We start from the raw sequence: 27377 nt of genomic DNA, 5'->3' as shown, positions 1-27377 counted from the left end.
ATTTCTCGCTTCCAGAGCAGCGCGCCTCGCTCGGCATACTATATAATGGATTTCGTGACGAAGCTGCGGCGAGCAGCTCACAGCCGCTAACTTTCCCTTCCCCTCGCGCTTGTTTCTTCTTCTTTGCCCTCTTCGCGGCGGCGGCGGCAGCGGCTGGCTAGCTGTCGGGTCCGCGCATGCTTCGGTGGCGGCGGCGGGCCCAATTCTGTTCGCTCGTGTTATATATCCACGTCCAGCACACTCGACGCGGTTATGCGGCCCGGACCCGCCGTAATGCCCTTACAGCCTGTTTGCTCGCCTGGCCGATGCACGCTTCGCGGCTGTGTCAGTTCGTGGTCGGTCCAAGCGCCGCGTCTTGTTTTCTTTTCACACACATATATTTGTTTATTTTCCAGCAGCTCCGGGTATACCTATATACTAGATCGACCGTATAAGCTCTCGGGCGTCGCTTAATGCCGAAATCGCCGCCGCCGCCGCCATTGCCGTAGTTCCTCAGCCGAAAGGTCGCGCGTCGTGGTAGAGATAGATAGACAGATAGAGCGAGCGAGGAAAGTGAAGCGAGAACAGAAGCATGCGCGACGGCGGCGGCGGTCCCGAAAGATCCTTTTCGCGCTGTCGCGGACTCTGTCCGCCGTCGTTTAGGAAGGAACGCGTGTTACGAGCATGCGGCGCGCATGCACGCAGCGATATAGACAAAAGCGCGAGCGTATCCGCGCGGCGTTTCAAGGCTCGCGCGTATGCAGGTTTCGACCTTGAAGACGCGGAGCGTCACGTGGGCGAGGAGAATGAAGAGAGTGAGTGAGGCAATACCGGTAACGAAAAAATCAAAATTAGAAAAAAGAAATTACAATAAAGGGACGAAGCTGCCCTGGAACGGAGCTGCATGCATTCTGTAATGCGTGCGAGGCGCGAGGGGTGCGCGCTCACTTGCACAAGGGCAATCGTTTTGGAGTATGCGTATAAACATATGCCCAGTCGCTGGCAGTCGTTCTGTGTGGAAAGATCTTTCGCGGCGCATAGATAGATGCTCGTGCCGGGCCAAGTGTAGAGGGCGAGCAAAGCACGAGCCGTCTCTGAGATGAGAAATTGAGCCAAGAAGCTGCTTAGTCGAGAAGGAAGATGCCTTGTCTTTTCTTTTCTTTTTTAATACCTGAAGCTTTGACCAACCACAGGATTTGTGTGTTAGTATACAACATTGAACAGCAACGACTGAGTTGTAGAATGTGATCAAAATAATTTTGCCGTGGTAGTGGAAGCTCGTATACTATGTAGGCTAGTATGGTTATTGGAATCCAGATAGGAAGAATGGAAATATATTATGTTTGCACCATCCCCATTAGACTCGCCGTAAAAAAATTAACATGTGTAAGATATAGCAATATCAACAGAGGGACGCGTTAAAACCCCTGAACACATACCTACAAATGAAAAAAAGAAGATTAAGAAAGTCACAGAACAACAACAAACGCTTGTCTGCCATACACGCCCCTGCTTAAGCGAATCGTAGCAGTGGGAACTGGTAGAGAACAAAAGCGCTACTATGACCCTGAATGTGCTTTGATTAGCAGTTGACACGGGTCACTATACATGTGCGAGTTTACTATACGTACTGTATTATTATTATTATTATTATTATTATTAGTAGTAGTAGTAGTAGTAGTAGTAGTAGTAGTAGTATTTTAAATACTGCAACCCGACAAGGGCTAAGAAGGAGTGGGTATACAATAGAGCATTCACGAAGAATGAACGTGAACTCGAACGTTACAAAAACGTTAGGTAACAGAATACGACAAAGTAGAATCAACTGCAGAAATAAAGTCGTTAAGGGGAAGGGAACGCACTTTACCAGGTAACAAATTCCAAAGATCATTTGTTCCGGGGTAAGATATGTACTTGAGAGAGAGAGAGAGAAGGGAAGAAGGAAAGGCAGGGAGGTTAACCAGACTGAGTCCAGTTTGCTACCCTACACGTGGGGAGGGGAATGGAGAGCGAGAGAGAGAGAGAGAGAGCTTAGTTGTAGGATGTCTATAGTCGGGCACTCAAGCCTGTTGCCCTCAGGTAGTGAAAAAGCGCTCGAACTGCTTTCTGGGCTAATGAACTGTGAGGCGAGGCTCCCAAGATCTTCGCTTCCGTAAATGGCTTGTCATCCAGTCTATGTACTTGAATGTATATGTATATGTATATGTATATGTAATATATATGTATCTGTACTTGAATGTATATGTATATGTACTTGAATGTATTAATGCGTGGGTAGAAAGGTTCAGATTAAGTTTGTGGCAACCTTTGGTAAAAGCTTTTTAGCGAATGTTAAGTGCGCACAGTTTGACAGAGTGGAGGAAGAATTAACGATATATACAGAAATTTTTCAAGAAAGGAAGAGTAGCAGAGGGGGAGCAGGATCGGTCGAATCTATCGCATCCAAATCCCACACATTATTTTTTCTTTCCTGCAAGGATTCGATTTTACTAACCTCACTCTAGTTGAAAGAGCACCAAACAACAGAGCCATACTCAAGTATAGGTCAGGTCAGCGTTTTATATAACAGTAACTACGTACGTTATTCGTATGTCTACGAGACGCTATAGCACACGCTCGCGTCACGTGGCATCAAGGGAAGGAAATGTCACAACAGCACGGCGGCAACAACAGCGACTATACGATGACAACGAACGCACGACGAAGACAGCTGTGAAGGAGGCGCGACGACTTGCACGTCCTGATCCAGGATGGAATCCTGGGTGGGGGCAAATAATTATTCAAGCGAAGCTTGTATTTTCTGGCGACCATACTTTCTCTGCAAGAAAAACAAGACGGTGATTAACTTGGGTGCGATAAACATATCAGTAGCTGCGACAGACCCCGATGAAGTCGGCTGTAGTGCAGCTCTCATCTATCCCTGGAAAATAACTATGCGGCCACTTGGCTCGCGCTGTTCTGAAAGCCACGCTCGCGCACTTAGTCCTTATCTGATCGGAGTAAGGCAGTGCGAGATAAACGCTTGCTCTTGACCTCTGCGTCATACGGGATACGAAATAGCGCTCGCTTGCGTCACTGCTATTTTGCAGCTGTACACGGGCAACCGTTACTAATAAAACATCCTCGCGTTAAATCTGGTTGAAATCTTAATGATAATTGAGGAGTGACACATGACTGGGGCATGTCTGCGAAATTGCTCAGGCAGAGTGGTACGTTGTCTGCGAGTGCGAGCAGCGAAACCAGCCAGCCGAAAATCGAGAGAAAAAAATGTGGCGATCATTTTTCGTTTCAATTTCTTCTTCTTTTTTTTTTTTTTTTACATGCACCACGCGGCTTATGCACCACGCGGCTCGATCAAGACAAGGACCAGTCACTCGATCGATCGGGCCCCGAGCCCATGATATATAGGCTAGATAATGCGTCCGCGTAATCGCTGCTTCGACAGAACACGCTGTCATAATCTCCCCGCGACTGCGTACACAGTTAAAGGTGCGCGTCTGACACCGAATCATTTTCACCTTGACGCGCGAAAGGAACCGCGCGTGTGTGTATAATCACGGACATATACACGACGCGCGCGCGCCCGCGTGACTGCACACGGCGACAGTGTCCGGGGCGCACAGTTGACGTTCCGCAGTGCCCTCTGTCTGTCGGACCGATGTGGATGAAGGATCGCCTTCATTACATCGCGACAGGCATATACGCACCCGCGTCTCCGTTGCCGTCCGGCCCGAAAATAAACGAGCTTTAAACGCTCGTCTCGTCTCACGTGCGGCGTCGTTAATCACGCGGGCGGCGGCGAGACGCTCCATGTGCGGCCGACCTGGCTGTAATGTACTCGCCTATTTTCCTCAACCCTCCCTGTACCTACCTCCCTCCTCAGCCGCCGGTTTCGTTGTTAACTTCTTTTCTTTTTCTACCTAATTCTTCCGTTTCTATACGCGCGCTAGCGTGGCTCACCGTATACACGTGTATGTCGGCCGCGTTGTTGAAGACTCGGTTTTCCTTTTGTTCTCTTTCCTTTCCTTTCCTTTTTTTTTTACGTTGTTCACCACCGCTTAGTCAAATTACTGGTCCGTCATCGCGCCCGCGGTTAGCGTTTGCTCTGAGCTGGCGCACGTGTGTTACACTGTATAGAGGAAATGGTGCGGAGAGACCAAACGGGCACTCGGCGCATTATAAACTTTCGTGATTTATGAAATACCACCATTTAAGCACACGCTCAGTGTAGAGCCCGCTTATTGTCACTATTTTCTGTCTGCCGTGACATATAATGTACATGGAAAGAACCGTATGCGATGAAAGCAAGACTTTGCACGTGCGCGCCGTAAAATGAAAGTCTTTTCAAGAAGTTGCGAGCGAAACTGCATGTTTGAGGCGTCCGGTGCGTTTCAGAGAGCTGTAAGCGCGTGTGTTAGGCTGGCTTGCTGTTCAGCTCATTAATTTATGTGGTTTTACGTGCCAAAACCGCGATTGGACCATGAGGCGCGCCGTAGTGGAGGACTCCGGAACAATTTGGACCACCTGGGCTTCTTTAACGTGCAACTAAATCTAAGTACACGGGTGTTTTCGCACTTCGCCCCCATCGAAATGCGGCCGCCATGGCCGGAATTCGCTCCCGCGATTTCGTGCTTAGCAGCGCAACACCGTAGCCACTAAGCAACCACGGCGGGTTCTGCTGTTTAACTCTTCGTTACATTATCAATAACGTTTCGTACCTCACAAGCATATCGTGGTTCTTGCGCGTAAAACAGAACAACTTCATTAATTATTACCATTTACTTTTCATTGATACACCAGAAGTATGTGGGTAAAATTTGCATTTTTTTTTTTCGTGTACACAAAGCTGTCAAACATAATTCGTATGTCGGTAATTAGTTGGCCGAGTGAGGTCGGTTGCTTCTGTTGATATGACGCGGTCCACATTATTAATTCTTTAGGACTTGTGTCTTGTTTGGCAAATACGCTTTGCTCGCAATCACGCTTGCTCATCATTAAATTTGGCTTACAAAGTCGCCTAATTGCCAGGAGACCGACCACGCGCCTCTTTTTTTGTCAGACGATAATGCCTTCGTGTATACCTTCAATCAGATTATACAGCTGCATGCAGCGAGTGTTTTGCTTCCCCCTTGGTGCTTGGCTCAGCCACAAGTTCGACTGACATTACCAGGAATTCGAACGAAGGCACAAGTCTCATCATCAGCTCTCAAGGAACTTTCGCTGCTCTTGCTGTACGAACAATACCACCACCTGCACACTGTTGGTTCAACCACCATGGATGGCTCTTCAGAATCAGTGATTTTTCCTGCGAAATTCACACCCTAAATTCACCACCTAAATACATTCCATCAGTTGATATCTACAGCCGCGAAGCTTGCTTCTCTTCGTAGCGCGCTTCGCATAATTCCCGAGCAACCGCCTTAAAAACTGAGTGTTTTCAGTGACTCCAAGGCAGCTCTACATTTCCTGCCTTCCGCCTTACCCCGCGGACCTTATATATATACGAACAATATACGAACAACTGGTTCTAGAAATCCGGTAGCTCCTTCATCGGCTCGTCGAGCAAGGACACGACGTCACATTTCAGTGGCTCCCTAGCCACAATTGCGCAATGGGTAACAAACATTGCGATGAAGCGGCTCGATCTGCTCACGAAGACGGCGTGCACGAATAATTCCCGCTCTCAAGTAAAGATGCAGCAGCGAAGCTTCGAGTACTTACAAGTGATGCCACACAATCATTGTGGAAAACACCTAGCTTCCAGCACACACGTCTACATCGACTGTGCAACTTCACCTTTACCTGGACTATCCCAACCCGAGAAAACTGTACTTTGCCGATTGTGGATTTGCGTGTGATTGTGTAGGATAGTGTTACGTGTGATCACTGCGGCGACGAGGTAACTATCTAACACGTTCTTTTTTTGCCGTTGTCCCCGATACAGCGCGCACAGGCAGTCACTCGCATCCTAGCTGGTCCCTCTTGACGACCGGCTGCTTTTGGAGCAGACAGTCCTAACACCGGCCTATACAGTCGTCACACCACAAGTCGGTCAAGTGACTCATGAAGTTCTTGTGTTCGAGTGAGAGAGACAGAGAGAGAGAAACAGAGGACAGGAAAGTCAGAAAAGGCGAGTGGCCTATTATAGAGTCTATAGTTCTGACGGACATTCCCCACCTCGTCTATATTTATTTGTTTGTCTTTGCTTTATCTGTCCGCTATTCTTTCTCCGTCTTTCATTTTCCCTTACCCATCCATAGTACAGGGTAGCGAACCAGAATCTCTTCCGGTTAAAACCATTGCCTTTCCATCCCCGTTCCTCTTTCTCTCTTGCTACATAGCGCATATATAACCGTCATTCGTTATATATATATATATATATATATATATATATATATATATATATATATATATATATATATATATATATATATATATATATATATATATATACAGGTTCAATGCAATCAGGAATCTAAATGACGCGAAGCTCGTCGGAGTTATCGAAGCAGCAACATGGGCACGAGCAGAGCCTCGTCGTCTGTGTATAGTTGTTAGTTGTCTGAGTCGCGAGGGTGAAGACGGTGTGTGATGCTTGTCGAGGGAGGAACGCTGATGACAGGTGTATTCACAGAGACACATTTAAGTACAGCTAAGGCTTCTACCCTTTGTGTCACAGGTGCACATGCCTATTCAGGGAGTCTGGCCAGAAACTGGCGCTCACTTGCGCATATACCCATGCAGTGACCCAAGTTGTTTTTCTCGGCTGGATTGACAGCAGCAGCCAGCAACCACAACGCAGGAAGAAGAGGCAAAAAAAAAAAGCTTCGCTTTAAAAAAATGACAACTACATTCAGCCGTCCATTGACGGCCACGGCAATTGGCGGCTTCGCAATTTTGAACTGGTCATGAGCTTAGTCGATTAGATTCTGCTTGCTTGTCGCATGTAGATATTGGTACGGTAGTAGCTGTTTGGTACTCGTCAAGCTGGTACTCGTCGCTGGTACGCGTCGGCCGTTTCATGACGGGATGAATTGCAGACGAAGGTGACAGAGGGCAGAGCAGTGTCCCAGTCACTGTGATCGTCGGAAATATACATGGAGAGCATGTTGGTCAGTGTACGACCGAGGCGTGGGGTAATTAAAGCCGTTAGTCTGGGGATGATACGAAGTGGCAAATTCGTGATGAGTAGCACATGAGCGGAGAAGGTCGTCAACGGCGCGAGACAATATCAGCAACGTGTGAAAATTGTTTTCAAGGGCAATGTGCATAGCATCTTAATCTTAAGCGGTCCTTGAACAGCAAAGAGCGTGCGACTTCAATGGTGCTTTTGTGTGATCTCGGGTAACACGATAGAAGCATAAAGTGAACTGCCATCTAACCCTCACTGCTAAACCTGTCCTTCTTTCATGACAACTGACACTCGCATATGAGCGAGACCGTTCATCGAAGTTTTCATTGGTTTCGAATTTGGCGAGCTCTATTAGCGCTATTATATATAGAAGCAGCGCAGGTATATAGACGCGCACGAACACAGGAAACAGACCAATACATGCGCTCGTGCTTGTTTCCGTGCTCGTCCGTGCATGTGTCTAAAGAAGTGCGCTGATTCTAGAAATAGTAGTAAACTAAGAAGACCACCAATATTTTCTTAGCAATCTTTATTAGCGCGTTATTCGCCTTAAAGTATAACGGATATCTCACTGCATGCAGGATTCATTTCTGTCCGCAGGACCGCGCTTGCTTTCATTGTTTTCCTCGCGCGAATCAGCGAATGTGCATACACAGAGGTAAGCTTGGCAAATGTGGCGTAGTAATTGCGAAGCAGTGCACAATGGAGCGTGTGCGTTAACTTACAGTGCTTAGCGCATAATTTTTGCAAGGCTTACCGGTGGTCAGTGTATACGTAGTAGAGCAATCGTCGCTTGATTGCACAGACGCATGAACAGAAGACCCAGTCAACTAAATAGACATACAAAGGGGCTACTGAGCGTCGTACGCGTTCAGCTCGCACCGTCCGACTTATTTATTGTTCCAAGCCGTCCTTGCGAGCGGGAAAGATGCCAAGTGGTTACGACGGGACACGTGCTTTCAATCTTATATTACCGTACGTGATCGATTCCGGATATCAGTTGCGACTGCCTCGGCGAACATGCTGGGTCAATTTTTCCGTGTCACGAGGGCGGGCGGAAAGTTTCCTTTGTTTTCAGCCATGTGCCTTCGATGACGGAGCGCGTGACACACAGAAGAGCTCGATGTAAAACCCCCCAAGCCGTACCAGGAAGCTGCAATTACCGAGGTATTTTAGTGATTGAAGCTGACGTACTTTCGAGGATGCCGCTAGTCAATGTGGGTTCGCATCGTTATGTCCTGTTTTATTCTTCGCGAATTTGTGAGAAAAGTCCGAAACAATCGAAGTTGAAGTGCCATAAATGCGTATTACAGTGTTATAATACGTCCACAGTATAAGCTTTGATAGCGGTGACACGGACGAGAGACATTTATTTTTTGCGAATAAGTGTTATTATCATTACGTGCTATTGCTTAGCATGCAGTAGAAACTTCACTGCACCGGCGCATAGTTTAATAAACGAGGGAGATTGCAAACAAATAAAACAAAATTGCGACAGGTCCAACGCACTTGTTGGACCTGTAGAAGGATCGACATTTGGGCCTGGTTGAACATCTTGAAGGGGCAGCGCACAAAAAGACGATGACAAAAGGCAGGAACACGCAGGACAGCGCTGTTGTTGCGCGCTGTTGGACAGCGCTGGACTTGTTGGAATCTGGGGTAGAGCGAGCTTCAATCTTTTCAATTAAACATGCTATGCAAAGAGACGCACAGTGCGTACAATTGTATTTTTCTTTATATCCAACTTTTGTGATTGTCTATATACCCTCTGCTTAAATTCAAGCACAGGTTCACGTGTGACGTGCCACGTGCGACGTGCAACGCAGATATGGCTTGCAGGCTAATGCGACGTTTTGCGAGTGGTGAAGGAAGCATTGTGAGCAGAGTTGAATGTACACGGGGAAGCATGAAACATAGAGATGCATCGTGAATGCTTCTTGAACACATCTGACGAACACGCGAGCAGCCAATCACCACCACCAACGCATCCACAGAGACCTCCCGCTGAGTCTATCCGGCGAGCTGTCCTTGATCCTTTGTGAATGTCCTTTGTCTTGAAAATGCTCCTGCTTTCCCTCTCCGCGTCGCAACTGTGTAGGAGACACTCGCTGTTCGTCTATACTCGGAGAGACGCCGACGCCAACCCAAAGGAATAGGAAAAAAAGCTATGGGGTCCGCAAGCTATACACCTGATTGACTGTGATGCGATATAGCATTATCAGGATTATCAGGATGATCAGGATTGACTTGCCTGCAGGTTCGTGTTACAAACTACATTAAGCCCTTTGTCACGACATACGCAGATATATTATTTGGGTGATGACTCGAGGATTGTTTGGGGAAGTGGGTGACGGGGAAGGGCGATCAGACAAAGTGCGGTTTACTATATGGAATTAAGCTTCACATGCGAAGCTCCATATATGTGTTAAGTGTCACTCAGCACATGTCCTGCAATGGTGTAAGGATCGGTCCAGCTATTCACTACCTTTCATGACACAGTATCGAGTATTGGACCAGTTTACTGTAACGCTGTCTTCGGGATCAGCCTAGTTTTATTTTACACAATCTCTGAGATCGGCCTGTACTTGGCAAGAAACCTCTCGGCAGTGCGGGAAGCCCGACGGAGTGTATAAGCAAAGAAAGGTTCGCTTTTCAAAAGCCGACTACCTGCTCACGCTGTTGCAAGTGTGCCCAGCTAAGCAAGATATTGTTTTCATTATCGTCGCAGTTGTTTAAAGGCTAAGGACTAATGCTCGAGACTGTGCCTCTTTCTCTTCACGTTCATTTATTGGCCGGTCTTACGCTTTTTGTATCTTTACCGCAGAAACGCTTTTGCATCTGTCTCTCGCTAACTTACTGCCGACATCTGTAACGATATTACAACAGGACTAGAGCATTTGCATATCGCCATTGCTTCTTCATATTGGCACGCTGAATTTACCACAAGTTCCCCTTACAACCTTAATTAAGAGCATCTTCAAGGCTTGTTTGCATATGCACGCTTGTCAACTTTTGGGACAGTGGCAAGATTTAGGCTGGAGTGTCCATCTTCAGTGCTATTCGCCATCTGTTATGGTCCTGCGCAGGAGCGAGGACTGCTCGAGAAAAGATACTCGTACTAAGAGCTGCCAAGCTACGAATGGATCAGTTGTACAGCTATAGGCTTTAACTCATGGGTGACGCGTTGGCTAAGCCACTGTTGCAATTTCTGCTTAAGAAGGCCATCCGCGCTTTTATTTCAATAAACATGTATAGTCACAGAGCAAGCTTCACAAAAAGAGTAGAAGAAGAAGGGATCTTATTAAGACCGTAGGGATCTTATCACCGCGAGTAAAGCCTTCGGTGCGGATGTCCTTTGGGAGCACTGGCCTAGAGCTTTCATCATTTATGAAAAAAAGGGGGATTACATACACGCGTGATGCTCAGCGACTCAAACGCGATACCCGGACCGCATGGCGGCCATCGCTCGTACAATCACCGGTGAGCACTGCGGACCCAAATGCAGTCAGCATGCGTCACAAACGCTATCGCCATCATTGCATAACGCAACACAACCGCTCGGTTTCAGACTGGTGACACAACAAGCGCCGGCAGTCATGCGCTCAGCGGGTCGCGTTCGCATTGCTGATCACTATACATATTGGGTTATTCGTTGTTGTGGATGTTGCAAGAAATTATGCAAAATGTTCGCTTTCTTTATTTCTTTAAATAATAAGTGGAGCTTCCGCCTCACAAAGCTCGTGTGTATGTTTAGCGTCAACCAAACTGTGACACGAAGCGAACACGTATACGCATATACTAGAACCGTGGAAAACAAAGGTTTCCGCGCTTGCTCGGCGAGAACCGATGTTGCTCGCGCGTCTTGCTCTCTCGCACTTCCCCGCCACGCGTTTCTGCAGTTAAGTGGTCCATCTGCCGCGCATCGAACATGTCCAGGTGCAACTTCGCGCGCCCTGCATTATGTATGGGGGTATAGGGAGAAGAAGGGGGTGGGGGATGGGGGCTTGTTACGCATGTGCGGTCCTTATATGTGTACCGCGTTAGCGTGTTGCGTCGCGTTACGTGCACGAAGCACCGCGGCCCGTATAAGCGCGCCCGCTCAATTTGCGCCGCCACACCAGGTATATAGATAAACGCGTTCACCTATTCCTATCCTTATACGTCCCCTGCTCTCCTCTTTTCATTTTTTTTGCTCCTCTGCAGTGTTCGACCGTGTCTCCCGTTGCTTCCTCGTTTTACGCATGCGCAGTTGCCGCGGCGATTTTGTGAGCCGAAAGCAGCGCCGTCTGCACTCGTACTTTCGTCTACACGGGTGATGGGCCTCCGGCACCGCGGCGTCACGGATCACTGGAGCCACTAAGTGACGCCCTTCCCCTTGTCTCGCATATATCGTTCGCTAGGAGCCCACAGCGAAGAGCACGCATATAGTAGAATGGTTGTTTGCTGGGCTAGTGGGTTCATTGCAGCTTGCGTAAAAGCGCGAAACTTAAGGAGGGGACGACAACAGAGACCGAGTGAAAAGCGCTCTTTTTACTCGGTCTCTGTCGTCATTCCTTCCTTATGTTTCGCGCTGTTACATAAGTTACAGATATAGCGCGCGTTGGCGAGAGAACTCTCTCGAGTGCGCTCACGAACTGGGCGTTTTATGCTGCTGAACGTCTCGTGATCTCCGTATGTGAGGAATCGAAGGGAAGCATTTATTTACGCCGTCACGGTAACACATTATCTGAATTTGCACATTTCGCGTGTAAAGGTAACAGTCGGTACATGGATGGCACTGCGCTTTGCGCCACGTGTCTCCCATAAACTGCTCCAGTAAGTTATAGACACGACAGATCTCAGTGGGCGAGTGTATAGTTTCGAACGTGCACCTCCGGACGAAGCCACACCCTCGCTGTTTTCTTTCTTTTTACCCCTTAAACCCTTTCCTCCTGCGCAAACCACCAAACTAGACGTGCATCTCGTTGACCTCCATGCCTTTCCTTTGTTTTCTCGTTCTCTCTACATGATACGAATGGCCTTGAGAGATGGCAGGAAATAATAACTACAGCTGCTAAGCTCACACTATAATGTTTCTAGCTTTCAATGCTTGAATATGTGAACCTTTGTGAAGGTTAGCATCGTGAGAGAATATAAATGATGCTGATAACTAACGCCATGGGCTGCAGCCGTAACAGGTGGCTTGCTAAAGTCCTGGTTCGGTATCGGCTGGTGTACAGCGGCTGCGAGAAAAGAGGGGCCCCTTTACCACGGCATCTATAGACGTGCAGGTCATCCGGGGGGGAAAAAAGGCGAGAACGGGGCGCCCGCTTCGAAAGCGGAGGGGCTTGTCCGCGGCGGCGGCGACCAGATATGTCTCGCGATAAACCGCGCCTCGCGCCTTCCCAATCGATGATAGCGATTAGGCGGGGTCCGGCAGTGCCGTGCGGCGCGAACCGCCGCGGCACTTGCACAGTTCGATTTGTTCCGGCCAACTTTATTTCTACGTTGGATGCGCGCCTCGTTCTTGGTTCTATAGATAGCGGCTCGCAACGTATAGGCACGGGAGACGAACGAGGCGGCGAGAGATATATACGCGGAGGAGCAAGATATTGCCTCACGTGGGGAACGCCGCGCTACGACCACGCTACACACCCGGTTACAAGCGGCGGCCGATTCGAAGATGGCGGCGCTGATCGGGCGGCAGCTCTATACGGACGAAGGGTGCGTGCATCAGAGCCGGAGATGTATCTTCGCGGCTTTCGTGATGTATACTATATCTCGTACGTGTTGAGCGGATGTGGCCACTCACCGCTCGGCGGCGCGGGCACGGCTTGAAAGAAAGAGCCGGCCGTCGTTGTTCGTGCTGCTCATTAGAACTCTCGGCTGCTCGAGGGGCCAGAAATCTTGAGTAATGAGCACCGCTTGGCAGCCGAAGTGAGCGGCGCTGCGCCGGATGCAGCAGGTGACAGTCGCGGCTTGATTGGCTTCACTTATGTGGCAGCGGGGGGGCTACTTTCTTCGGAGAACTGCTGTCTGTCCGGGAATTAGCGGTGACGTCACGCCGGCGATTCGATGTGCGTCAAAATACCATATTCGACGCCTGCTATAACACCGAAAAGAAAAGACTGCCACGGAGTGTTCCGGTAGCTTTCCACAGGGCTTACAGACCTGTCTACAGCTGAGTGCGCCGGTACTCTCTCTCATTTTTTTTTTTTGTTTTTGACGGTGAAGTTCTGTGCACGAAGCAAATGTCGTTCGTATTTTTGTTCATATTGGGTATCAAGCTCATTTAGGGCATGCCTGATGTTGGACTCAAATCTGTTCAAACTTAAACCAGCTTTATGCTCTTTTTAGTACTCCAGCAAAACGCGCCAATATAACGAGGCAGTCAGAATAGGCAGCCAGTGGAAACTTTCGTGTCACACTGCTTGCTGTCGACAGCCAGCACTCAAATCTCGCCTAGCCGGCAGAGTGTGGACGGTGCCGTATACTCTCTTCGAGATATACAAATAGAGCCCTCTAATGGGGCGAGCTTCGCTGAATACGAGTAGTCCGTATCCCGCCGCGCTTATATCCACAAAGTTTCACGAACGTATACGTTTCTCCGCTCAGCTGGTGTTCACACCGGTCGAGTCAGTGGCGGGCTTCAAATTTGGCGGGACCCCCCAGGCCGGGCGCGCGCGCGGGATACCGCGTGTACCGGGGCAGGGCGCACCCCTGCCGCGTTCCGTGGACGTCCGGAGGCAGCTTCGGCGAACGAGCCGCTATCCGCCGAAAAAACGCGGCTTCATTTGTCAGCGCCGACGCTCTCCCGGAGATCGCGGAGAGGGTGTTTCACCGCGGGGCTCCTTCTTCGTAAAGCCCTCGCGCGCGTGAACGCTGGCGAGTTTTCTATCCTTTCTTTTTTTTTTCTATCCTAGTGGTGTTTGCTGCGAACCGAGAGCAAACACAGGTCGGCAGCGGCGCGCGCATTCGCGCCGAATGCTTGTCGTCGCAACGCGCGAGTGTGACACGTTTTTATCAGCGGCCGACGGCGCACCCGCCCGTCGCCGCCTTCTCCGCAGAGCCCGCAACGATCTGTCGGCGCCGCGCACGCCCGCTGCTCCGCTCGGCTCCCGAGCTGCCGCTGCTGCCGCCGCCGGCACCGCGGCGACGATGATCGAGCGCTCCGGGGAACCCCACCGTGGGCGTTCCTACGGCGCGCTCTGTTTGCTCGGGCAGCCTTCGCGGACCGACTCTTGTTCGGAGCCATGCGGTGCTCGCTTTGAAATGACTTGTGCGCTCTGGATGAGCAGTGATATCAATAGCGATCCGCCTTCTCGCGCGTGATATAGCCCGTGTTGTGACGCGCGAAGTGCGGGCGTGTGTGTGCTCATGTGCGGTGATACATGATACGTGTGGCAAGATGTCTCGCGTGGTGGCTAATATAGTGCCTTCACCGCTGCCAAAAATATCTGCATGCTGTGCCACGGCGCTTTCCGCTGCCACACAACGGTGTCACGATACACTTTGCCTCTCGAATGCTTATAAAGGATTGATTAGATTTGCGGGAACGTTAATGCAGCCAATCAGTGGCTGATATATCTCCGTCAATCGAAAAAAAAAAAACAGCAAGTAGCCTGTAGCTTAAGTGTAAAGGGAGCTAAGTGTGATGCGTGAGTTTGAAGTTCATCTACATCTTCGCACAAGTCGCGTGGCTTTATGTAGTCCCCGGTGAAATGAACCTATTTGGCATAAGCGTACCGTAAGAAACAAAATATTACAGTCATAATCTTCCCCGTGTTTTCCCGGGATTATCGTATAATAAGAAAACAGTGAGTATATGATGAATAAACAGCCCCTTTCCCGGTAGAGGGTAGCAAAGCGGACCTGCGTCTGGTTAGTTGAGTTGAGTTGAGTGGTTGTAGGCTACTGGTGGGATTAGCCTTGCAGTAGCTGCCGGCAATTGCTCCACCGTAGCGACACTTAAAATACATAAATCATATAAATCAGACACAGACCTCACAACTACACTACACATAGTCACACCTAAGGTCACCATGTGGAGGCCAAATCCGTGTCCTGCAGGTAATTTAAAAGAAGGCGAGAAACCTCCTTCCTATCTAACCGGTTCCCGCGCGGGAAAACAATGTCCTGTATAGAACTGTGGGGAATTCCTGTCCTCTTGAGGGACCCGAATAACACGCTCCTTTCCGCGTCATACAGAGTACAGCACATAAGGTAATGTTCTATGTCACCGCACACACCACACGTTGAACATAATGGTGACAACGCCAGGCCAGTCTTACACATCCACGCAGGGGTACGAGCAGAGCCCGTGCGAATGCGGAGCAGTAAAGTGGCTTGGTTTCTTTTGAGACCCTTAGTCACACATGGCTTGTGAGGTGAGCTCCACAAAGAGTGGAAGTGGCACGACACCGCTTCTCTGAAGAGTCTCTTGTCCTCTTGAGGCACTTTTCTCAAAGGATTCCCAGACAGCGCTCTATGGGCAAGGCTGTCCGCCATCTCGTTGCCTATGATACCTATGTGCGAGGGCACCCATTGGAATCGTATGGAGAAGCCTTTGATAAGGAGAGTGTGCACCGAGCGTAGGGAGCTTAGACATAAAGCATCAGTAGGGAACCCATACTCTAACCTTTGAAGGGCGGATTTCGAATCTGTAAGAATGACTACGGGTTGAGGCGTACAAAGCCGTAGCTTTTTTAGGGCTGCCTCAATGGCAACGCTTTCGGCCGTTGTGGAGGACACGATTGTAGTGAAGCGAACCGACCAATCATACTTTAAAGCGGGAATATGAAAAGCAGCTGCACTAGATCCTCTGACCTTGTCCACAGAGCCATCAGTAAAAATTTGAAGATGACGTGCATATTCAGTTTCAAGATGTTCCAGTACGAGCGAACGTGTTGCCGCCAAAGGAGAACTCCGCTTAGCACGAACGTGAGGAATTGTCAACGAACAATCGAGGCTCGCGAAAGACCAAGGTGGATTCAACCTCTTAGTTCGACCTCTAGCGTCAAGACCCAGGTAACCAATAGTATTAAGGGCCAAGTACGCTCGGGACTCGGATCTCTTTCGAAGGCTCTGTAGAAGGGCTCGACCGGCTATCGTCTGTTTGAGGCGGCCAATTTGCATCAATAGCCTTTGTGAAGCGACTAGGCTAAGAGGTCTCGATAGAGACTCATAAAGTACTGCATTATTAGGAGCAGACTGCGGAACGCCAAGAGCCCTCCTTAGGCCCTTTCTGTGCAAAACCTCAAGTCGTTCCAGCTGTGATAGTGAGGGGGAAATTAAAGGGAGCTGGTACATTATTCGACTCGTCACTAGTGCATCGTGCAGCCTGATCATTGAAGAAGGGTGATTTCCCCATTGCTCACTTGCAACTCTACGGATCACATTGAGACGCGGAGATAGTGATGTCACAATAGAGTCCACAGCTCGTCGCCACTGTAGACGGTAGTCAATAATTACGCCCAAAAAGCGTTTGTACTTCAATTGACGAAGGCAAGATTGATCAATGTCTATCTTCAGCCGCGCATACCGTCTTCCTCTACCTGGAAACATGATGAAGCCAGATTTTTCCACCGAGAGAGTCAACCCTACACCTTGAAGGTAATTTTGAACTGAAAGTAAGGCCTGTCGAGCTATCAGAGCTAAACGCTTGTGTTGATATCCGCTTAACCAAATACAAATGTCGTCCGCGTATATCGACATATGGATATGCCTGCAATGTTTTTGCACTTCAGCGGGAAGACCAGCCATTACAACATTAAACAGCGTCGGGGAAAGAACACTTCCCTGAGGTACACCTCGCGATACCGCCCTTTCGGTGCTTATGGTACTTCCTAACCGCACTTGGATTTTACGATCACTGATAAGTGAGTGAATGAAGCGCAGAAGATAGCCCTGTACGCCTATGTCCATCAAGCTATTTAGTACTGAACTTTGAAGTACGTTATCATAAGCCTTTGATACGTCTAGGAAAATAGCTAGTGTTGAGAGGCCGAAAGCTCTTTGATGTTCAATGTGGCTTATCAAGTCCAAGACGCTATCTTGCGCGCTTAGACCTGTGCGGAATCCAGTCATGCATGTTGGCAGAGCCCTTCTATCTTCAAGCCACCATGATAAACGCTTACTTGCCAGCTTCTCCATGAGCTTAGCCACACACGACGTCAATGATACAGGTCGATACGAGGCCAAGTCTGTCATTTCTTTGCCGGGTTTCAGCACTGGGACAACACAAGCCACCTTCCATGAAGGAGGGACGTCGCCAGTCTCCCATACTCGATTGAGAAAGCTTAGGAGCATCTTCCGGTGTTCTAGAGGTAGGTTCTGCATCATCTGGTTGGTAATGTCGTCAGGACCTGGTGCACATCGACGCCGCAGGCTGCTGAGTGCTGTCTGTAGCTCTCGAAGTGTGAACGGGGCGTCCATAACAGACGTAGATGTTGCAGGCCGAGCGCACTGATGAATTCCTGAGCTTGCACGTACAAATGCATCTGCAAATTCCTCTGCCAAGCAAGCGAGAGGTTTCTGCTTTAGCAGTGCAAGCGCTTCGAAAGGCTTACGAGGACGAGAATCACCAGCAAGGCTGCCAATGACTCGCCAAATTCTCGTCATTGGTGAAAAAACAGACAAGCTGGCGCAGAAGGACGCCCACTGCGACCTACAGAGCTTGTTCGTATGGCGACGAATGGCAGAGTTAAGCCTGTTATAGGTCGTCTTCAAGGATCTGTCGTCCTTCTTCCGCATCATTTGTCGCTCCGCCCTTCTGCGCGCTGCGCAAAGGTTCCTGAGTTTTAAATCTGGAGTCGGAAAATGATTAGGCAACTTGACCGCCGTGGTAGCTGCCATCTTGCCATAAATCATTTTTTCTATCACATCTCCAGAAACACGTGCAAGTTGCTCCCTGTATTTGTCCCAATTAACAACATGGCTTCTTTTAGTGCCGCGCGTATTGAAGTCGGCAGTAAACACAAAAATTGGGTAGTGATCACTTCCCATGCGGTCAGGTGCAGTTGACCACTTCACACGAATGTCAGGTGAATGCAGAGTGAGGTCTATAGATGTGGCTGAGGCGGGAGGCCGGAAGAAAGTGGGACTTCCGTCATTGGCCACGCACAGGTCCAAACTGTCGATAACTTCTACCAGTTCGCGTCCGCGGGAGTCTGTGTTCCTGTCACCCCAGACCGAGTGATGGGCGTTGAAGTCACCGCAGATAATTCGGGGCGCTGGGCAACGGTCACAAAGCTGCTGGAGAAACAAATCCATTGCTACCTTCTTCCGCGGAGACACGTATACGGATGCAACTGAAAGAGTTCGAAAGCCGAGCCGTATCTTCACAGCCGCTACCTCAATGCTATCGGTGCAAAGATCGGTAACGTTCACAGCCACATGAGGAATCTCTCTTCGTACGTAAAGGGCGGCACTTCCTGTGGGAAATGACTTTATGCTGCAATTCTTGTGCGCAACATATCCAGTCAAAGATCTCCCCCTTGGTAGGCCAGCCTCCGAGAGCGCCAATACTGGAACACAAGTTTCTTTCAAAAATAATTTCAGTTCTGCTAATCGACTTAGAATCCCAGCGCAGTTCCATTGCATAATAAACGGCACTTTTCGGTGATTTTTGGTTGCACGAGGTTGAAGAAAACTAGCCATATTATAAGGCAAAGTTCGCTGCGAAGGCGGTAATCATGGACTCAAACGAAAGAACGAGCTGTAGAAAGGTCTTCAGGGTGCCAGCCTGCATCGCTTGAACATAGGAGCGGAGGACTTCAAACAGAACTCGCAGAAGGTCGGACAGATCCCGATTTTTGAGCTCCTTATTTTGTTGAACGCACTGCCTCACCACTTCAACAAAAGATGCGGACTGGGACTCACTCTTCGTCGCTGCAGCTGGTTTCTTCGTCTCTTTTGAGGCAAGGGAATGTCCTCCTTGGCTTCGAGTCTGGTTGTGATCTGGTCGCTGAGGAACTTGGACAGTTTTGGTTGAAGCAGATCGAACAACCGACTCACTCACAGAGGACTTTGCCGTCTTGCTAGGGTCAGGTCGCTCACTGACGTCGCTTGTTACCAAGCCACGAACTTCCGACTCTAACGCAGGGAACTCAACTTCCGACTCTAACGCAGGGAACTTGTCACTTCCAGGTGTCGGCTTCTCAGTAGGTCGTGGTTTGGGACCACTAATGAAGGACACTCGACGGTGTAAGGCGCTTACACGGAAGGGGCAGCCACCGAAACTCGCTGGATGGTCGCCCCCACAATTAGCGCAAGCAAAATCTGCCTTGCAGGCTTTGTAATCGTGGGCGCCACCACATCGTTTGCAACGTTGATCTTTGATGCAAACTTTGGCTACATGCCCAAAGCGTTGGCACTTAAAGCATCGGGGAGGAGTTTCAACGAATTCTTTGACTGCATGCTTGGTGAAACCGAGGTTAATTTTCTCTGGGCGCTCGGTGTTGGGAGCAAACGTTAGCACAACAGAGGTAGTAGGCTTCGCTGCCCATTCTTTTTCTTGAGTTTCCACCCGGCGCATCATACGTTTCACGTGCAATACACCTTGCGGTTTCAAGTAGTCAAGAAGGTCGCTTTCTGAATACCACACTGGTACTCCCCTAATAACACATGTGTTCGTCATGTAGGAGTGGGGCAACCGGGCTTTAACTCTTATGTCACAAAGCTGAGAGCACCGGAGAAGAACGTCAACTTGCTCTTCCGTTGCGATATCTAGATGAAGAGCACCTTGCGTAGTGAAGCGACTGCGAATCGGAGCAGATCCCAGCAGCACTTTAATGGCTTCGAAGAGCCTGATAGGGTTCTGCTCTCTAAAATCAGCACCTTTCTCTGTTGGTAAAACTATCACTGGGATTCCGACCGTTCTTTGCTTCCGATGACTCACCACCTTGAAGCCGTCGCTGTCCACTTCCGCCATATCAGCCACTTCCTCGTCAGGGTTGACGATAGTGGAGTCGTCCCCACTGAGCGATAATGACGTACTGGACTGCTGATCGTCCCTGATGACTGGCAGCTCCACGCCTTGCGAGGCCATGGCCGCCTCCGCCACGCTGGCTTCCTTCGGATGGCGCTGTCCCTTTAAAGATGTCGGCGCCGGAGCAGCCGTACCCTTTCCATAGGGACAGTACCGCCTTAAAGATGCGGCCGTCTTCCCAGGATATAAATAACTCACTCAATGAATAGCAAAACTTAGGGAAAATTACAGAGCTGAGGTGACAACAGATCGAACCTGGTTAGCATTCCTGTATGCATTTCCTTACTTTTCTTCCCCTCGCTCTCTGTTAAACTGTGATGAGCACTACCAAAAAAAAAAAAAGAACGTGCTGGTTTCCTATACTCATAAGCACGCTCAACAATCATACGTAACGTACAGACGTGCACGAGGCTGTGCCTCATCCTTATTAGTACCTCCGACGTCCTTTCCCTCCCTCCCCCGCCCTCTCTCTCTCTCTTGAATGTCACAAACCGATACATTTACCAAAGCGCTTTGAACGCCGTTAACTTACGTGCACGTTCATGCATCGCATGAGATTAAAAATGCTTCTGTTCGCCCTCTGGAAAGCGCCGTATACACCTACCTATACGCTATGCGGTGCGTATTCAAATTAATGTGCATAAGCATGGCGGACACCACAGCAGGCAGTTTATTTTTTAAAAGACGCCCCTTGGAACAAATATGTGTCTATGCCAATGCTGTCAGCGTTTGCATGTACAGGACTCTTCAGGCATACCTGCCGCGAATACGACGAACACATGCGTACACCCGATCCTTCATGCATGCATGCTTGACAGCATGCATGCATACGAGCGTTTAGTAATATGATGCACCGACGTGGTTGTCAATCTGCGAGATGACATGCTTGGTCGTTGTGTACGCGCGTGCGCGTGAAGGAAGTAGATTTCGCCGAGCAGCGCTACCGAGACATGCTGCTGAGCATCGGAGCTCCGGCGAGCACAAGCTGATCGCCGCGGAAGCGAGTGCACGCACATCGCAGGCGCGGCACGGAGCCTCGCATCGCTGTGTCTGCGGCGACTCCGCCATATATCCTTCGACCGGCCGCCAGTCGTAATTACAGGGACTCCCTCGTCGGGCGCTTGTGTGGCATGACACCGCTGCTGGGATATGGAGCTGCCTGTCTATCCCGCCGAACGAAACGCACTCTGCGTATGCACTTCGAGCTGTCGCGTGGTCTGACGTTCAGCCTTGTGTGCGTGCATGCTATGCTGCATTCGCGGCGCGGGAGAGTGACCATGCTGCCCCCAATGTTGTGGGTCGGAGAAAACATAATCGCGTATGCGTGTTGTGTGACAGAGTACCGTGTTACGTCACCCCGCATGGCATAGCTTGTATAACACACTATATTGCATGTATTCTCGTGTATACGTGGGAATATATATATGCAAGGTTCAAGAAACCGGCACCGAAGATTCCGGAGCAGACGCTTGAAACGACAGTGTGGTTCAGCGTTCGTTCGAAAGAATTCCTGCGTGCTCCGTTGCACGCAGCTTTCTTGTCTTCTTCACCTTTTTTTCACTACTGCTACATCAGCTTTCTCTGCGTATGTTGCATTCTATGCGGCTATTTTTGCTTCTTCATTAAGCCTCATGATCTTGCTACATTGGAACTTTCCGCTATTACTCTTACGCAACTTCTGGCGTTCCACTTTTCCAACTCGCATACACCATGCAGTCATGTGAAACTTTCTTCGAAATCATCAAGACTGAGCCTGCGGCTGTGTGTATACACCTATGCAATGGCTGCATCTCCGACTGGAACACTCCCGAGTACGTTCCTGCTTGCGTACACGTATGTGTGCGTGCGTCTGTGTGTGCGTATGTGTAACTAAATATATTTTTACAAAAAGCAATCCTGTTGAGTTTTCAAATGGCATCCTCTCCTTTTCTGTGTGTGCGTGTGTTTAAGCGTCGATAGTGCTCAGGTTTCAGTATATGAATATAGGTGAATGCAATGTGCTAATCGCTGCAGATACCAATCTGGACGTGAGTATTGCCCGGCAATTTATTTGATACTACTGCTGTATAGCTGTAGAGACGAATAAGAAAAGTTCTTTCAACTTTTTCATACCTAGCTTTCTCGTTATCAGAAGCAGAGAGTGATGAAATGGCGGGGGACGGGCGGGGGGACGTCATTCACACTAAAAATAAATGGATGTTCTCTGCTATTGTTCGTGCTTTCCACTTTTCCAAAAAGCAACAAAAATAAACAACGAGAGCTAGCCTGTACGTACTGCAAGTGTCTGCGACATCATTCACATCGACTGGCGCCGGCCAGCCGCAATGGGACGAGGACTCCATCGCTGTACGGTGTACATATGTTCACGTTCAGCGATGCCCAGTCGCGCGCCGCGGAAACGACGTTCTCCGGCGCCAGAGACACCCTTTCGGCTTCGCCGTTTTCTTTCTCTTGCCTTTGTTTTACCATCACTGACCGAATGGACGACCGCGGAACGCGTAAAACATATCGGAACCGCTCGGCAACCTGCAGAGAACAAGGGGCTCGCCACCGTACTTTGAACTGTACGTGGTGGCCTCCGAGCCTCTATTGGTGAAACACTGCCATGAAAAAAAAAGGGGGGGGGGGGAGGGGGGGAGGCGTTGTAGTGGCAAAGGCGCAGGTAGAAGGCATGCGAGCTGCGCGTGCGTAAGTATTTATTTATATGCGCCCGCGTAGACGGCGGCTTGTATAGGCAAGCATCGTATATAGACGGGCCGAGCGGCGAATTTATGAAATAAGAGTGCCGCGCCGCCGAGACGAGACGGCTCGAGCATCCGTAGGCCTGCGTACGCGCGGGAAGGATTCCGGGAAAGTCGACGACTCTGGCGCCCGACCTGACGCCCTGCTTGGCCACTTCTTCTTTCTTTCTCTTTTTTTTTTCCTTCGCGCTTTCTTCGTAACCTGCAGCTCGTGAGGGCGCACCCTTGTTCACCCCTTTGACGGCCGTTCGACGTCGTTCGTGCGCTGTGCCCGTCCTCGCATTGTTTTTTTCTGCGACGTGGGCGCCGCTAGGTCTTTGATCTTCAAATCTTTGCTTCCTATTGCTTTCCATGAGAGAGATTCAGGTAGCGTCTGAGAACATGTCAGAGAGAGAGGGAGAGCTTAACTTATTGTGTTGATGGCGGCAATAAACTTAGGAAAGAAACTGCAAAACTCGGTTTTTGGCACGCGTATTATATGAACGACGGACCATGCAGGTGGTTGTAAAGCCGGCAGATTCGTATACTGAGTCGACTGCGGCTTGCGTCCTGCTTGCCATAGATTTGGGTCCCTTTAAACATAAGCGCAAGTTTTTCGCAAACAAATGATCTGCCTTGCTTGGAATTCAGGTCCGAAGCCTTGTGTTGCCTCGGCCGGTGCCTGCTGGTCAGGCTTGAGCCTTTGCTAAACATAAAAATGGGTTTGTTAACCCTGTCTCTGTCACATTGGGAATTTGTGTCTTGCTTTTCATATTAGGAACGTTTAAACAAGAAATGCTAGAGCGGAGGGGGGGGGGGGGGGATGAAGCAGTTATATGTGTGATACGAAAGGATATGCGGATAAATTTAAATAACCTGCATACCTTATTGTAGGCCTGGAGTGAAGGCGATGATAATTATAAAAAGCTTAGCAAGCTCGGTTTCTAATTTCAGTTTGTGAACTTTAGTTGTGTTATGTTAATTTAACGTATCAACAAACTTCTGCGCGTTTCTGGTATATGACAAAACTGCAGTACACGCTGTGCGGTGACATGAACAAGTCAAAGACCACTGGCGATATGTGTTTGTATTGTAGAGTTCTCGTGCGTTCTTCATTAGTTTCTGCTTTTGTATAGTACAAAAATAGCAACAAACTCAGCGCTGCTCTGACTACTCGCACAGCGCGCTCTGTACCATGGCTTCAGATCGTTGCGTTTCAATCGCATGTCCAGATACCACAGTGCAAATTTCACCGCGATGACATAGGAAGTCGTCGGAAACGAAGGAACCTCGGCAGTGCCCGCGTGTTTCCCTACAATGGTTATGCAACAATCGGTGACGGCTCCATTGATCTGGCTTACATGCGAGAGCAGGCTGTGTTTATCATTGGATTAAATTCAATGATTGCAGCATGTGCCTTAAAAATCAATGGATTAAAGTGCTGCTGGTGGATTTTTTATTCATTAGCTAATCGAGCATTGTCCTTTGTCGTATAAGTTACGTCGGCCAGTGCATATAACTCAGCTACCAAGAATAGGTCACACCATTTCGCCATTTGGCGTAGTGGATGTTTAAATGTCGCGTTCGAAAAAAAAAAAACGAAGAACATGAGAGACGAGCAAGTGGCACAGCAGTATTCATCACCTATTTATTTTCTTACTACAATTTAACCGCCTCTTCTCTCAGCTGAGAAGACACCGCCTTTCTTTTGGACAATGACTTGTACCATATTTCGTGAATATTATCTAGCTGGACAGAAATATATATATAGTGAAGTGCGTGCCGTGCAAAACCAACCGGAATGTTACCACTAGTGGATCTGCTAAGAGCCACGGGAGTTGCCCGTGGCTCTCGTGTGATGACTGTGGTCTCGAGGAGACCCTTCAACACATTCCGTGCGACTGTCCTTGGCGCATTTCACTAGCTGGTGCAAGTGCACCAGCTCGGTTTGATAACATACTGTTACGTTTCGCCTACAACGCGCGGTATAGCCGGCGCGGATGCAACGGACGCCGGGGCTTCGTTCAAAGCGGCGGACATTTTGGCCCGTTCGGAGCTGCCGCAAAGCCTCCCCGCCAAGCGCGTCCAGGCGTGTTTCAGTGCCACGTGTCTTCGTGTGTGCGTGTGTGTGTGTGTGCCCACGCTTGTCAAAGCGCGGCAGCCGGGGAGAGGAGCTCCCCAAGTGTGAAGCGAGGAGGTCTGACGGCGCCTGCTTGGCGGTTGAGTCACTACACTCGTCTCAACATGTATCTCAGCTCGTCCGTGCCTCGCCGTCACGTGGTCTCATCCCGTGACCTTCCTTCTTGCCCGCGACGCCGAGAGTATAAGAGCAGCTGCTCCCGGACGCCGAGGGAGGCTCCGATTTCTTCTGTTGAGTAACGTGCTCTCCCGTCTCTCCACTTCGGTCGACCTGACCGCCCGCTCTTTTGCGATGTTAGAATAAACAAGTTGTTCTGTTACCAGTCGACTCATGCTTTGCCGGGACCTTCGGATGCTTCCAGTGCCCCAGGCCGCCAGGCCAACGCTACCCTTGGGGCTTACGACCCATTTGCAACAACGGGCGTCAGCACTGAGGTTCCAACAACTCGTGCCAGCGGTGCGATTACAACAATACCAATATCAGAGCAAACCATTTTAGAATGCCACGGCTACAATTTTTAACGACAGCAAACCTTCAGAAACGGCGTGTAGACTGAATTGCATGGTGTTCATCGCGCAGCACGTGATCATGTGCTGTGATAGTATACGGTGATCGTGACCGGCTGTGACTGTGTCTGTGCTCTACGTCTCTTGCTCTCTACTGTTTTTATTTCTTACGGCTTCCCCTCCCTCCGTTAATGAGTGTGGGGAAGTACGTTCTGGTTAAACCTGCCTGCCTTTCACCTTTACTTCGTTTCTCTCTCCCGAGGCAGAAGTGTTTCGTCATTCCTGCGTAGTCATAACCTATACGCAATCGTTCGACCTTATTTACATATATCTCGCAATCGATCACCAGCTCACTCAACACCCAGCCTTCTTTCATATAACAGCCCTACGGCTGTGATGCAGACCACCGCCTCAGGACACCAGTGCTTTGTGTTCAGCCCGCTTCTCAGGCAAATATATTGCTGGCGATTTTGGTTATGCGACGGAAGCGCTGCTGGCTCTCGCAGACGGGCGGTATTACAACACTGGTTTGTGCTCAACTCCACTGAAAAGCTGGCTGCGTAGCGTGAAGGAGGAATCCTGCACAAAACAGACGGTCGTCGTCCATGTGCACGTCACTGAGCTGTGGCTAAATACTATTACGTTTTCATCGGTTTATTATTTTTTGTTGACAGGTATGTCTTCTACATGAACAGATTGCTTTTCTTTTACCGTTTCGCCTAATATCATTCGACCCCTTGTACACATCTGCTTCTTTGTTAACCAAACGATTTTGGCAATTTTGTACAAACGTACTGAGTCGTTAGGGTAGGTACTTCTGATCATTAAGTGACACATTTAAGCGCTTCGCGTAAAGTGTGTAGTTTATTATAGGGTTTTAAGAATGTGCATCGCTACCAATCCCAGTGGCGCCGCTCGCCTGAGTTTTCAGCGCTGGCTCCAAGACAACCGGAAGCAGACGGCACGACGTCACATAATGACGCAGAGTTAGTGAACGCGGAGCTTAGCCCCGATCACTCGGCTAACGAGTTGAGGAGAAAAAGGCATGCCTAGGGAGGAGGGTAACTTGTAATTGTCTTATTATGAGACGCTTCACTGAAATTGTGGCGCAAACGTTTTAGTGTGATGTACCCTGCGCGTCTACAAAATTTGTACAAGCCGTTCCAGGGACCCTTTAAACTATCGTAACCTCTCCCTCTGACCATTCTGCGGTCAAAGCTATTCCTAGTTCTCTCGTTATTTAGGACTATCACGCCATTAACACCGAATATCAGCGATACATCTCATCGACAGTTTTAATGCGATTAGCATTCTTCTGATAAAAAATTATGGCGTTTTACATGCCAAAACTACTTGATGATTATGAGGCACGCCGTAGTGGAGGACTCCAGAAATTTCGACCACCTGGGGTTCTTTAACGTGCTCCTAAATCTAAGTACACGGGCGTTTTCGCATTTCGCCCCCATAGAAATGCGGCCGCCTTGGTCGGAATTCGATCCCGCGACCTCGCGCTCAGCAGCCCAACACCATAGCCACTGAGCAACCATGGCGGGTCATTCTTAGGATACTTCACGCACTTTCCAGGATGTTTCTATGTGTCTAATTTTTAATATTTTTGCCGTCAACTTTGGTCATAGGGTAGTCCATGTTCCAATAGTTGAGCATCGGGCTGATCTTTTGAGGGAACCATGTTGAAAACCAACCATTGCACTAATCACATACTAATCACTGGGTATGTGATACTGTGTGTGTGTGTGCCGCTCAGCAATGAACCTCTTTCATGCTAACTTGGGTCATTGGCTATGTGCCACTGGGTATGAGCCGCTTTTCAACGATCCTCTCTGGCGCCACCTTGAGTCACTGAATATGTGTCGCTGGCTATGTGACGCTCTTCAGTTACGAAGAGAAATACGGATACGAAGAACTTTATTAA

General features: G+C 49.3%; 1 protein-coding gene across 1 annotated transcript in view; it reads left to right on the top strand.

Annotated features, from left to right (window-relative positions):
- The window catches only part of LOC126541814 (transcription factor Sp9-like), a 176211-nt gene that overhangs the window by 13640 nt on the left and 135194 nt on the right, over nt 1-27377 (top strand). The window lies entirely within an intron of this gene.

This window comes from Dermacentor andersoni, chromosome 2 (genome assembly GCF_023375885.2).
Source record: "Dermacentor andersoni chromosome 2, qqDerAnde1_hic_scaffold, whole genome shotgun sequence".
In the NCBI taxonomy this organism is placed as follows: Eukaryota; Metazoa; Arthropoda; class Arachnida; order Ixodida; family Ixodidae; genus Dermacentor; species Dermacentor andersoni.
This window is presented reverse-complemented; position numbering and strand designations above follow the sequence as displayed.